At 50.4% G+C, this 13,299-nt stretch overlaps 2 protein-coding genes across 6 annotated transcripts in view; one reads left to right on the top strand and one right to left on the bottom strand.

The window, feature by feature from the left end:
• LOC119970915 (zinc finger protein 271-like) overlaps positions 1–13,299 on the bottom strand; it is a 128,786-nt gene that overhangs the window by 42,617 nt on the left and 72,870 nt on the right. The window lies entirely within an intron of this gene.
• LOC119971543 (zinc finger protein 271-like) overlaps positions 1–13,299 on the top strand; it is a 146,200-nt gene that overhangs the window by 11,455 nt on the left and 121,446 nt on the right. The window contains exon 1 of one of the 5 annotated variants that reach the window (XM_038807203.1): positions 12,660–12,686. The exons of the other annotated variants lie outside the window; for them this stretch is intronic. The gene's annotated coding sequence lies outside the window, so the exon portion shown is untranslated. Of the gene's footprint in view, positions 1–12,659; positions 12,687–13,299 lie in introns of those variants that run through there. 5 annotated transcript variants of the gene reach the window in all.

Here is a 13,299-nt window from a genome sequence, read left to right on the forward strand (position 1 = left end):
TACACCATTCCTGCAGCCACGTGTTCAACTGCACTCTCTCCCTATTCCTAGCCTCGCTATCACGTGGCACCGGCAACAAACCAGAGATGACGGGGATGGGACGTTTCGGCGTGGCCAGTTCGGCGTGGCCGATTCGGCGGGGCCAGTTCGGCGTAGCCGATTGGAATGGGACGTTTCGGCGTGGCCGATTCGGCGGGGCCAGTTCGGCGTAGCCGATTGGAATGGGACGTTTCGGCGTGGCCAGTTCGGCGTAGCCGATTGGAATGGGACGTTTCGGCGTGGCCAGTTCGGCGTGGCCGATTCGGCGGGGCCAGTTCGGCGTAGCCGATTGGAATGGGACGTTTCGGCGTGGCCGATTCGGCGGTGGAGTTTTTCGGCGGAGGGACGGAAATTTATTTTAAAATCTATGCTAGCGCTTCCCATTGAGAGTCTACTGGGGGCGGGGGGAGAGGTCAGACCTCCGTAGACTCTCAATGGGAAGCGCTAGCATAGATTTTTAAATAAATTTAAAACCCCCATCGTGGATCTAATTAAAACAGTGTCAATTTCAGCGGCCGGAGAGGGAAGCTGCTCTCTCACTGAAGCAATCAGCCGGCCGCTGAAATCGACACTGCCCGCTGCTCCCTCCAATCCAACTTTTAAGTTTTAATGTTTCTGATTGGAGGGAGAGAGCAGCCGGCAGTGTCAATTTCAGCGGCCGGCTGATTGCTTCAGTGAGAGAGCAGCTTCCCTCTCCGGATCAAAGTGAGCCGGCCGCTGAAATTGACACAACTGACAGTTGGGGTCCATAAGCTCCCCCGCGGAGCACCAAACCGGGTCTGACTTTATACAGCCGGTGTTACTGAAGATATTGTGACTTTACACAATGTGTTAAGTCAAACAGCAGTGTAGATCACTGGGCAGCTGCTTCAATACTTTCAGTAACACCGGCTTTCTTTAAGAGTTTAATGTTGGTGCCTTTCTTTAAGAGACCCGGTTTGGTGCACAAACACGATATCTGAGGCGGCTGGAAGGAAAAGATACAAGAAATGGGCTGCACAAACATTTTGCGACTATAACTAATTTGACGCCGAAACGTCCCTCCGCCGAAAAATTCCTCCGTCGAATCGGCTACGCCGAACTGGCCACGCCGAACTGGCCACGCCGAACTGGCCACGCCGAAACGTACCAAACCCAGAGATGACAACTCTGTCTGTCCTGGCCTTTAACTTCCAGCCTAACTCCCTAAACTTGTTTATTACCTCCGCAACCCTTTTCCTACCTATGTCTTTGGTACCAATGTGCACCACGACTTCTGGCTGCTCACCCTCCCCCTTCAGGATCCTGAAGTCACAATCCGCGACATCCCTGGCACCCGGGAGGCAACATACCTTCCGGGAGTCTCACTCGCGACCACAGAATCTCCTATCTGTTCCCCTAACCATTGAATCTCCTATCACTATTGCTTTTCTATTCTCCCCCCCCCCCCCGCCCCTTCCCTTCTGAGCCCCAGAGCCAGACTCAGTGCCAGAGACCTGGCCGCTAGGGCCTTCCCCGGTAGGTCATCCCCCCCAACAGCATCCAAAACGGTATACTTGTTTTGAAGGGGAACGGCCACGAGGGATCCCTGCACTGTTTGCCCATTTGCCCAAATGTTTGCCCATTTGTTTTCTTTCCCCTGACTGTAACCCAGGTACTCTTGTCCTGTACCTTGGGTGTGGTTACCTCCCTGTAACTCTTCTCTATGACCCCCTCTGCCTCCCAGATGATCCGAAGTTCATAGTGAACCAGATAGCTTTTTACGACTATCGACAATGGTTTCATGATCATCATTCGACTTTTAATTCCAGATTTTTATTGAATTCAGATTTCACCACCTGCAGTGGTGGGATTCGAACCTGGGCCCCCATAGCATTACCCTGGGTTTATGGTTTACTAGTCCAGTGACAATACTGTACTCCACCGCCTCCTCTTGTGGGATCCATATTGACCAGGACATCAGGGATAACTCTTCTGCTCTTGTACAGCGTAGTGTCCTGGGATCTTTTACATTCACCTGTGAGGGCAGACTGGGCCTTTGTTTCACTGATTTAATAGTTGGTACCTCTAACAGTGCAGCACTCCCAGAGTACTCCACCGGAGTACGTTACCAACAACCAGATTGGGAGGTCTCACCCTCCACGTGATGGGAGGCACTGAAAGCGGTGATAAGGGGAGAAATGATTGCATCCCAAATGTGTAGAGACCGGGAGGAGAGGGCGGCTAAGCAACAGCTGGTTGACTCCATACTGGAAGTAGCCTGGCGATACTCCGAGGCCCCGACCGTTGAGCTACTGGCAGAGAGGAAAAAGCAACAAATGGACTTTGACTTGCTCTCCACGAGAGCACCAGCTCCGCCAGACACTGGGGACCTTTTATGAAAATGGAGACAACCCCAGCCACCTGCTGAGAAAGCAGGCACCTACAAGAGAAATAGCGCAGGTTAGAGACAACAATGTACACCTCCCAGCCCCCCCGAGGGGGACGATGAAGCAGCTCCTCAACAGACTGGACATGCTGGTCGTGGGGTAAGATAGGAGATGGGGCGTGGAACCAATATTAGAACTGTTGAGAGGTTGTGGAGAGTATCGACAACATGCAGGCAGGGAAGGCGTGGATGGATTCCCGGTGGACTTTTAAAAAAAAATTTGCAACAGCCCCGCACTTGTGCGAGATGATCGCAGACTCGATGGAAAGTGGTTCCTTGACACCAACACTAGCACAAGCCTCAATCTCACTGATCCCCAAAAAGGACAAGGACCTGACTCAGTGTGGGTCCTACAGGTCCATCTCACTTCTCAATGTAGATGCAAAAATGGCTGCAAAGTTGCCAGAGGTAGTCGTGGAAGACCAGATGGACTCTGTCAAGTGCAGGCAGCTAACTGAACATTAGGCACCTGCTGAACTTGATAATGACCCCATCCAAGGAGAGAACACCAAAAGTGATCATCTCCCTGGACGCAGAAAAGGCCTTTGACAGAGTGGAGTAGAAGTATCTTAGAGGTACTGGAACAGTTTGGCTTGGGCCAGTGTTCACCTCTTGCGTGACACTACTGTACAATTCTCTCATGGCGGGGGTATGGATTAACACCACCAGCTCTAATTACCCCTCGCTACACAGAGGCACGAGGCAGGAATGTCCGCTGTCCCAGCTGCTGTTCACTCTGGCAATCGAACCACTACCGATTGCCCTCAAAATGGCAAGGGGCTGGAGATTATCCAGAAGTGGAATAGCTTAGAATTTCACATATTGAACCCCTAGGCCAGCGTGGAAAGGATCATGTGGGCAGCACGGTAGCACAGTGGTTAGCACTGTGGCTTCACAGCTCCTGGGTCCCAGGTTTGATTCCCCGCTGGGTCACTGTCCGTGTGGAGTCTGCAAGTTCTCCCCGTGTCTGCGTGGGTTTCATCCAGGCGCTCCGGTTTTCTCCCACAGTCCAAAAATGTGCGTGTTAGGTGGATTGGCCATGATAAATTGCCCTTCGTATCCAAAAACGTTAAGTAGGGTTACTGGGTTATGGGGATAGGGTGGCGGTGTAGGCTTGAGTTGGGTGCTCTTTTCAAGGGCAAGTGTAGACTCGATGGGCCGAATGGCCTCCTTTTGCATTGTAGTTTCTATGAAACTCCTAAAGGAGTTTGGAGTCTTCTGCTACAAACTAACCTGAGCAAGAGCTAAATCTTCTTGGTGAACCTGCTTGGGAGAGGGACAGTGCTGGAGGGACTACCGTTCAAACAAGCCCAAACCAAATTCCGTTACCTGGCGAACCAAATAGCCCATGACTGAGCAAGGATCCACAAATGGAACCTGATGAGTCTGGTGGAGGGAGTCAAACGAGACCTGCAGGGGTGAGGCTATCCCACTCTTGCAAGAAGGGAGAGTGCAGACGATCAAAATGATCTTACTGCCCAGGTTCCTCTTCCTGTTCATTACTCTCCCGATCTATATCTCCCGAGGCCTGCTTTAACATTGTAGACAAACTAATCATGGTGTTTGTGTGGGAGCGAAGAACCCGAGGATCCAAAAAAATGTCTTCCAAGATAGAAGATGCATGGGAGGACTGGCTCTCTCAAACATACATTTGTACCACAGTGTGGCCACAGCAGGAGAGTGAGGGGATGGGTAAAGAAACTAGGAGTGGAATGGAGGCGAGTTCTTCATAGGGACATCACTCTTAAGCCCTAGTCATAACCGCACTCCCATCCCCACTGACCAAGTGCTCAAGAAGCCCAGTGGGGGTAGCCATGCTCCCAACTTTGTATATGATGTGACAACAGATGAGCCTAATGAAAATGCCCACTGTGGTTCCCATCTGTAATAACCACAGGTTCACGCCCGCAACAATGGACATCACCTTCAAAAGGTGGAAACAAGACGGTGAGCAAAATGTACACAGACGATAGAATAGCGACTCTGGAGGGACTCAAGGAGAGGTTTCAACTACCAAAAAGAAACAAAATTAGACATGTACAGATCAGAAGCTTCCTCCACAGGGAAACAATGACGTATCCTCAGATACGAGGACATTTGCTCATTGAGGTGATCTATGGAAGGGAAACCTGTATTTGGTTTCTGTATTTAGAGAAGAATAATGGGATTGCTGTAGGAGGTCCCCCCCCCCCCCCCCTCCCCCCTGGACAAGGCAAGGAAAAAATGGGAAGAGGAGCTAGGCATAGAAATGGGGAGGGGACTCTGGATCGAAGCACTACACAGGACGAACACTAACGCCTCGTGCAGGGCTGAGCCTGATACAGTTAAAGGCGGTGCACAGAGCCCACCTAACCAGAACCCAAATGAGCAGGTTCTTCCCGGGGGGGTGGAGGACAAATGCAAACGGTGCCAGGGAGGCCCGGCCAAACACACCCAACATGTTCTGGACCTGTTCCAGTCTTGTCGGGTTCTGAATGACTTTCTTTGAGGTGATGTGCAAGGTTGTCTTTGTCGACAGGAATAGTGCCGGAAGACTGGAGGATAGCAAATGTTGTCCCCTTGTTCAAGAAGGGGAGTAGAGACAACCCTGGTAATTATAGACCTGTGAGCCTTACTTCGGTTGTGGGTAAAATGTTGGAAAAGGTTATAAGAGATAGGGTTTATAATCATTTTGAAAAGATTAGCGATAGTCAACACGGTTTTGTGAAGAGTAGGTCATGCCTCACAAACCTTATTGAGTTTTTTGAGAAGGTGACCAAACAGGTGGATGAGGGTAAAGCGGTTGATGTGGTGTATATGGATTTCAGTAAGGCGTTTGATAAGGTTCCCCGCGGTAGCCTATTGCAGAAAATAAGGAAGTATGGGATTGAAGGTGATTTAGCGGTTTGGATCAGTAATTGGCTAGCTGAAAGAAGACAGAGGGTGGTGGTTGATGGCAAATGTTCATCCTGGAGTTCAGTTACTAGTGGTGTACCGCAAGGATCTGTTTTGGGGCCACTGCTGTTTGTCATTTTTATAAATGACCTGGAAGATGGTGCAGAAGGATGGATTAGTAAATTTGCAGATGACACGATGGTCGGTGGAGTTGTGGATAGTGCTGAAGGATGTTATAGGATACAGAGGGACATAGATAAGCTGCAGAGCTGGGCTGAGAGGTGGCAGATGGAGTTTAATGTGGAAAAGTGTGAGGTGGTTCACTTTGGAAGGAGTAACAGGAATGCAGAGTACTGGGCTGATGGCAAGATTCTTGGTAGTGTAGATGAACAGAGAGATCTCGGCATCCAGGTACATAAATCCCTGAAAGTTGCCACCCAGGTTAATAGGGCTGTTAAGAAGGCATATGGTGTGTTAGCCTTTATCAGTAGGGGGATTGAGTTTCGGAGCCACAAGGTCATGCTGCAGCTGTACATAACTGTGGTGCGGCCGCTCCTGGAGTACTGCGTGCAGTTCTGGTCACCACATTATAGGAAGGATGTGGAAGCTTTGGAAAGGGTTCAGAGGAGATTTACTAGGATGTTGCCTGGTATGGAGGGAAGGTCTTACGAGGAAAGGCTCAGGGACTTGAGGTCGTTTTTATTAGAGAGGAGAAGGCTGAGAGGTGACTTAATAGAGACATATAAGATAGTCAGAGGGTTAGATAGGGTGGAGAGTCTCTTTCCTCGGATGGTGATGACAAACACGAGGGGACATAGCTTTAAATTGAGGGGTGGTAGATATAGGACAGATGTCAGAGGCAGTTTCTTTACTCAGAGAGTAGTAGGGGTGTGGAACGCCCTGCCTGCAACAGTAGTAGACTCGCTAACTTTAAGGGCATTTAAGTGGTCACTGGATAGACATATGGATGAAAATGGAATAGTGTAGGTCAGATAGGCTTCAGATGGTTTCACAGGTCGGCCAACATCGAGGGCCGAAGGGCCCGTACTGCGCTGTAATGTTCTGTGCTCTATGTTGTGGGGGTGAGGGTGGAGCCATGCCCAAAAATGGCAATCTTTTGTGATCTCAAAAGTGGGTCTCAGGAGGAGCCAGGACTCTTCATGGGAGGGAAGCTGGCGCCCTACCCTTTCCTGTGTAATTGCCCGCTGAAGAACCCTTCCCTGATAGCGATGAGCAGAACCACGCAAAGCTGCAGACTGGCTGTCCTCCAACTGCAGAAGGTAAAATTTGCAATCTTGAGGGTCGGAAGAGGGCTTCCACAAAATGTGGAAACCATTCACCAAATTCTTCCAAGACCTGTTCATAGCCAGCAACCAATAGGGCGAGGGGGGAGGCAATCAACCTCCAAGTCACCATCACTCCCCAGATAGAGTCAATCTCCCAGTCACAGAGTCAATCTCCCGGTGACAGAGTCAATCTCCCGGTCACAGAGTCAATCTCCCGGTCACAGAGTCAATCTCCCAGTCACAGAGTCAATCTCCCGGCCACAGAGTCAATCTCCCTGTCACAGAGTCAATCTCCCAGTCACAGAGTCAACCTCCCGGTCACAGAGTCAATCTCCCAGCCACAGCGTCAATCTCCCAGCCACAGAGTCAATCTCCCAGCCACAGAGTCAATCTCCCGGTCACAGAGTCAATCTCCCAGTCACAGAGTCAATCTCCCGGTCACAGAGTCAATCTCCCAGTCACAGAGTCAATCTCCCGGTCACAGAGTCAATCTCCCGGTCACAGAGTCAATCTCCCAGCCACAGAGTCAATATCCCAGTCACAGAGTCAATCTCCCAGTCACAGAGTCAATCTCCCAGTCACAGAGTCAATCTCCCAGTCACAGAGTCAATCTCCCGGTCACAGAGTCAATCTCCCGGTCACAGAAACAATCTCCCGGTCACAGAGTCAATCTCCCGGTCACAGAGTCAATCTCCCGGTCACAGAGTCAATCTCCCGGTCACAGAGTCAATCTCCCAGTCACAGAGTCAATCTCCCAGTCACAGAGTCAATCTCCCGGCCACAGAGTCAATCTCCCAGCCACAGCGTCAATCTCCCAGCCACAGAGTCAATCTCCCGGTCACAGAGTCAATCTCCCAGTCACAGAGTCAATCTCCCAGTCACAGAGTCAATCTCCCAGTCACAGAGTCAATCTCCCGGTCACAGAGTCAATCTCCCGGTCACAGAGTCAATCTCCCGATCACAGAGTCAATCTCCCGGTCACAGAGACAATCTCCCAGCCACAGAGTCAATCTCCCAGTCACAGAGTCAATCTCCCGGTCAGAGTCAATCTCCCGGTCACAGAGACAATCTCCCGGTCACAGAGTCAATCTCCCGGTCACAGAGTCAATCTCCCAGTCACAGAGTCAATCTCCCGGTCAGAGTCAATCTCCCGGTCACAGAGTCAATCTCCCGGTCACAGAGTCAATCTCCCGGTCACAGAGTCAGTCTCCCAGTCACAGAGTCAATCTCCCGGTCACAGAGTCAATCTCCCAGCCACAGAGTCAATCTCCCGGTCACAGAGTCAATCTCCCAGTCACAGAGTCAATCTCCCGGTCACAGAGTCAATCTCCCGGTCACAGAGTCAATCTCCCAGTCACAGAGTCAATCTCCCAGTCACAGAGTCAGTCTCCCGGTCACAGAGTCAATCTCCCAGTCACAGAGTCAATCTCCCGGTCACAGAGTCAATCTCCCAGCCACAGAGTCAATCTCCCAGTCACAGAGTCAATCTCCCGGTCACAGAGTCAATCTCTCAGTCTCAGAGTCAACCTCCCGGTCACAGAGTCAATCTCCCGGTCACAGAGTCAATCTCCCAGTCACAGAGTCAACCTCCCGGTCACAGAGTCAATCTCCCAGCCACAGCGTCAATCTCCCAGCCACAGAGTCAATCTCCCAGCCACAGCGTCAATCTCCCGGTCACAGAGTCAATCTCCCAGTCACAGAGTCAATCTCCCAGTCACAGAGTCAATCTCCCGGTCACAGAGTCAATCTCCCAGTCACAGAGTCAATCTCCCGGTCACAGAAACAATCTCCTGGTCACAGAAACAATCTCCCGGTCACAGAGTCAATCTCCCAGTCACAGAGTCAATCTCCCAGTCACAGAGTCAATCTCCCGGTCACAGAGTCAATCTCCCAGTCACAGAGTCAATCTCCCAGTCACAGAGTCAATCTCCCAGTCACAGAGTCAATCTCCCGGTCACAGAGTCAATCTCCCGGTCACAGAGTCAATCTCCCGGTCACAGAGTCAATCTCCCAGCCACAGAGTCAATCTCCCGGTCACAGAGTCAATCTCCCAGTCACAGAGTCAATCTCCCGGTCACAGAGTCAATCTCCCGGTCACAGAGTCAATCTCCCAGCACAGAGTCAATCTCCCGGTCACAGAGTCAATCTCCCGGTCACAGAGTCAACCTCCCAGTCACAGAGTCAATCTCCCAGTCACAGAGTCAACCTCCCGGTCACAGAGTCAATCTCCCAGTCACAGAGTCAATCTCCCGGTCACAGAGTCAATCTCCCGGTCACAGAGTCAATCTCCCGGTCACAGAGTCAATCTCCCAGTCACAGAGTCAATCTCCCAGTCACAGAGTCAATCTCCCAGTCACAGAGTCAATCTCCCAGTCACAGAGTCAATCTCCCGGTCACAGAGTCAATCTCCCGGTCACAGAACCAATCTCCCGGTCACAGAGTCAATCTCCCGGTCACAGCGTCAATCTCCCGGTCACAGAGTCAGTCTCCCAGTCACAGAGTCAATCTCCCGGTCACAGAGTCAATCTCCCGGTCACAGAGTCAATCTCCCAGTCACAGAGTCAATCTCCCAGCCACAGAGTCAATCTCCCGGTCACAGAGTCAATCTCCCAGCCACAGAGTCAATCTCCCAGCCACAGAGTCAATCTCCCAGTCACAGAGTCAATCTCCCGGTCACAGAGTCAATCTCCCAGCCACAGAGTCAATCTCCCGGTCACAGAGTCAATCTCCCGGTCACAGAGTCAATCTCCCAGTCACAGAGTCAATCTCCCGGTCACAGAGTCAATCTCCCGGTCACAGAGTCAATCTCCCAGTCACAGAGTCAATCTCCCAGTCACAGAGTCAATCTCCCGGTCACAGAGTCAATCTCCCGGTCACAGAGTCAATCTCCCGGTCACAGAGTCAATCTCCCGGTCACAGAGTCAATCTCCCAGTCACAGAGTCAATCTCCCAGTCACAGAGTCAATCTCCCGGTCACAGAGTCAACCTCCCAGTCACAGAGTCAATCTCCCGGTCACAGAGTCAATCTCCCAGTCACAGAGTCAATCTCCCGGTCACAGAGTCAATCTCCCAGCCACAGAGTCAATCTCCCAGTCACAGAGTCAATCTCCCAGTCACAGAGTCAATCTCCCAGCCACAGAGTCAATTTCCCGGTCACAGAGTCAATCTCCCGGTCACAGAGTCAATCTCCCAGCCACAGAGTCAATCTCCCGGTCACAGAGTCAATCTCCCAGTCACAGAGTCAATCTCCCGGTCACAGAGTCAATCTCCCGGTCACAGAGTCAATCTCCCGGTCACAGAGTCAATCTCCCGGTCACAGAGTCAATCTCCCAGTCACAGAAACAATCTCCCGGTCACAGAGTCAGTCTCCCGGTCACAGAGTCAATCTCCCTGTCACAGAGTCAATCTCCCGGTCACAGTAACAATCTCCCGGTCACAGAGTCAATCTCCCGGTCACAGAGTCAATCTCCCGGTCACAGAGTCAATCTCCCGGTCACAGTAACAATCTCCCGGTCACAGAGTCAATCTCCCGGCCACAGAGTCAATCTCCCGGCCACAGAGTCAATCTCCCGGTCACAGAGTCAATCTCCCGGTCACAGAGTCAATCTCCCGGTCACAGAGTCAATCTCCCGGTCACAGAGTCAATCTCCCAGTCACAGAGTCAATCTCCCAAAGTCACAATGTTTCTTCTGACTCACATCACTGCCTTGGATGCTGTGAGTCTTGCTCTTCTGATCTGCTGTCAAACACATCTCAGGTTTCACATCCCACACTGATGTTGTCAGTTTGAAAGCCTCCCAGGATGAAGAATGTTATTCCCAAACCAGAAATCTGTCATACCGGGGGAACTGAGACAGAAGCTGCAATAAGCTGTATCCCAGGACATTGTGGGAGGCTAGGGAGGAAATTGCCAGCCCCCTAGCTGAGATATTTGAAACATCGACAGCCACTGGAGGGGTGCTTGAAGTTTGGAGGGTTACAAATGTTGTGCCCTTTTTTAAGAAGGGCTGTAGGGATAAGCCTGGGAATTACAGACCAGTGAGTCTTACTTCTGCAGTGGGTAAATTGTTAGAAGGTATTCTGAGGGACAGGATCTACAGGCATTTAGACAGGCAAGGGCTAATTAGGGAAAGTCAGTATGGCTTTGTGAGTGGAAAATCATGTCTCACCAATTTGATTGAGGTTTTTGAAGGGGTAAGCAAGAAGGTAGATGAGGGCAGTGCAGTCGACGTTGTCTACATGGACTTTAACAAGACCTTTGACAAGGTACTCCATGGCAGGTCGTTGCAAAAGGTTAAATCTCACGGAATCCAGGCCGAGGTAGCCAATTGGATACAAAATTGGCTTGGCAAGCGGAGCCAAAGGGTGGTTATGGAGGGTGGTTTTTCAAACTGGGGGCCTGTGTCCAGCGGTGTGCCTCAGATATCGGCGCTGGGTCCACTGTTATTTATTAAATATATTAATGATTTGGATGAGAATGTAGGAGACATAGTTAGTAAGTTTGCAGATGACACCAAGAGCGTAATGGATTGTGCAGAAGATTATATAAGATTGCAACAGAATCTTGACCAATTGGGCCAGTGGGCTGATGAGTTTAATTTAGATAAATGTGAGGTGATGCATTTTGGTAGATCAAACCAGGGCAGGACCTACTCAGTTAGTACATCATAGAACTTAGAATGGTAGGAAGTTGGGGAGAGTTACAGAACAAAGAGATCTAGGGGTACAGGTTCATAGCACAGGTTCATATTTCCTTGAAGGGTTGCAGGTGGACAGGGTGGTGAAGAAGGCATTCAGCATGCTTGGTTTTATTGGTCAGAATATTGAATACAGGCGTTGGGACGTCTTGTTGAAGTTGTACAAGACATTGGTGAGACCACACATGGAATATTGTGTTCAGTTCTGGTCACCCTATAATAGAAAAGATATTGTGAAACTAGATACAATGCAGAAGAGATTGATGAGGATGCTGCCAGGACTTGATGGTATGAGCTATAAGGAGAGGCTGGATAGGCCGGGACTTTTTTCTCTGGAGCGTAGGAGGCTTGGGGTGAACTTATAGAGGTCTATAAAATAATGAGAGGCCTGGAGAAGGTAGATAAACAACATATTTTCCAAAAGGTAGAGGAGTCTAGAACTAGAGAGCATCGATTTGCGGTGAGAGGGGAGAGATACAAAAGAGACCAGAGGGGAAATTTCTTCACACACAAGGTGGTGAGCATCTGGATCGAGCTGCCAGAGGTGGTAGAGGTGGGTACAAATTTTTCCTTTGGAAAAGTTAGACAATTACATGGGCAGGATGGGTATAGAGGGATATGGGCCAAATGCGGGCAAGTGGGACTAGCTTAGTGATAGAAACTAGGCGGCATGGACAAGCTGGGCCGAAGGGCCTGGTTCCATGCTGTAAACATCTATGACTCTAAGTGAGGTTTTATTCAGATGGGACAATGCCAAGTTTAAATCGCCACCTGATCTGCTGATCAGTCGCCTCCGTTTCACCGGTCTGTTTGCCAAGCTTCAGGAAACTGCAGGGGCGGGAGTCTCCAGTAATGGGGCTATGTCCCCACACGAGCGTAAAAACACAGGCGTTTCACTCTGGACTTTCCTTAAGAAAGTCCAGAGTGATTCTCCGGCCTGCAGGGGCAATCAGGGCCCCGGAGTGCTCCTCGCAGCTCTGGCTGCGGATACGGGGCCCTGCACTTCTGGTCGACAGCTGCTCTATGCGACATGGCGGACTCCACGCCATTGGGAACTCGGCCAGTTTTCCTGGGAGAATTGCCACGGGGCCTTTGTCAATGGCCCCCGACCGCGTGCGCGATTCGTGGCGATTCTCCAGGGACCCGAGAATCGCGGGAGCGGCGTCGGACTGGATTTCATCGTTGACGCCCATTTCCCGTCCCCACTCCGATTGCTATTTCGGCATGGAAGCTCGGAGAATCCAGTCCATGTTACTCCAGAAATATTTGGATTGGCTGTGAGACACGACAATCAGAGAGTCCACCCACTCTGCCCATTCTCTCCTCTTCCTCTTTCACAGCTGCTTCACATCCTGTAGGGACTCAAAACCAAGTCAGGAGATGGTGAGTGAAGGAGCAGAATTTAGAATAATTACATTGCACAGTATCCACACTAATGTTCAGGCAGTCTGACTATTCTGTGGGCAATAAGGTGTGGAAATGCCCCTTATGCTGTGTGAGAAGATGCAGCTCAGAGACCTGTTTACTCGCTGCTTTGTGCTGAACTGACTGATTGGCTGTGTTGGATATTGAGGGTGTTTATTGGAAGCATTTCCCTTCTGATTTACAGGCTGAGATTTGTTGATGGGTCATTACTGAATGTGAGAAGGTGAGGTGTAATTATCTGGGAGGGGCAGAGACACATTTATTCAAATGTCTTTAAAGATTTTACCTGAAAGCCTCAACCTTTCCCAAAAGCCTGGGCTTGGATTTGATACTTTTACCCAGTGCTGTGAGCTGAATTTGGGATTTTCAGTCTGAGTAAGGGCAGTGTATCTAATTCCCAGGATAAACCAGAACCCTTTAATCAGCCAAACCGCAGCAATATTTTCCTCAGCTTCCAGCATTTCCTGACCAGTGTGGTAGCTTCAAATAATTGTGGAAAACAAGTGGGAACATTTTGAAATCTCCTTTGAATTAACACATAGCGACACTCACTGTGGAACAGTCTCTAACT

The sequence above is a fragment of the Scyliorhinus canicula genome, chromosome 9, assembly GCF_902713615.1.
Source record: "Scyliorhinus canicula chromosome 9, sScyCan1.1, whole genome shotgun sequence".
Taxonomy (NCBI): domain Eukaryota; kingdom Metazoa; phylum Chordata; class Chondrichthyes; order Carcharhiniformes; family Scyliorhinidae; genus Scyliorhinus; species Scyliorhinus canicula.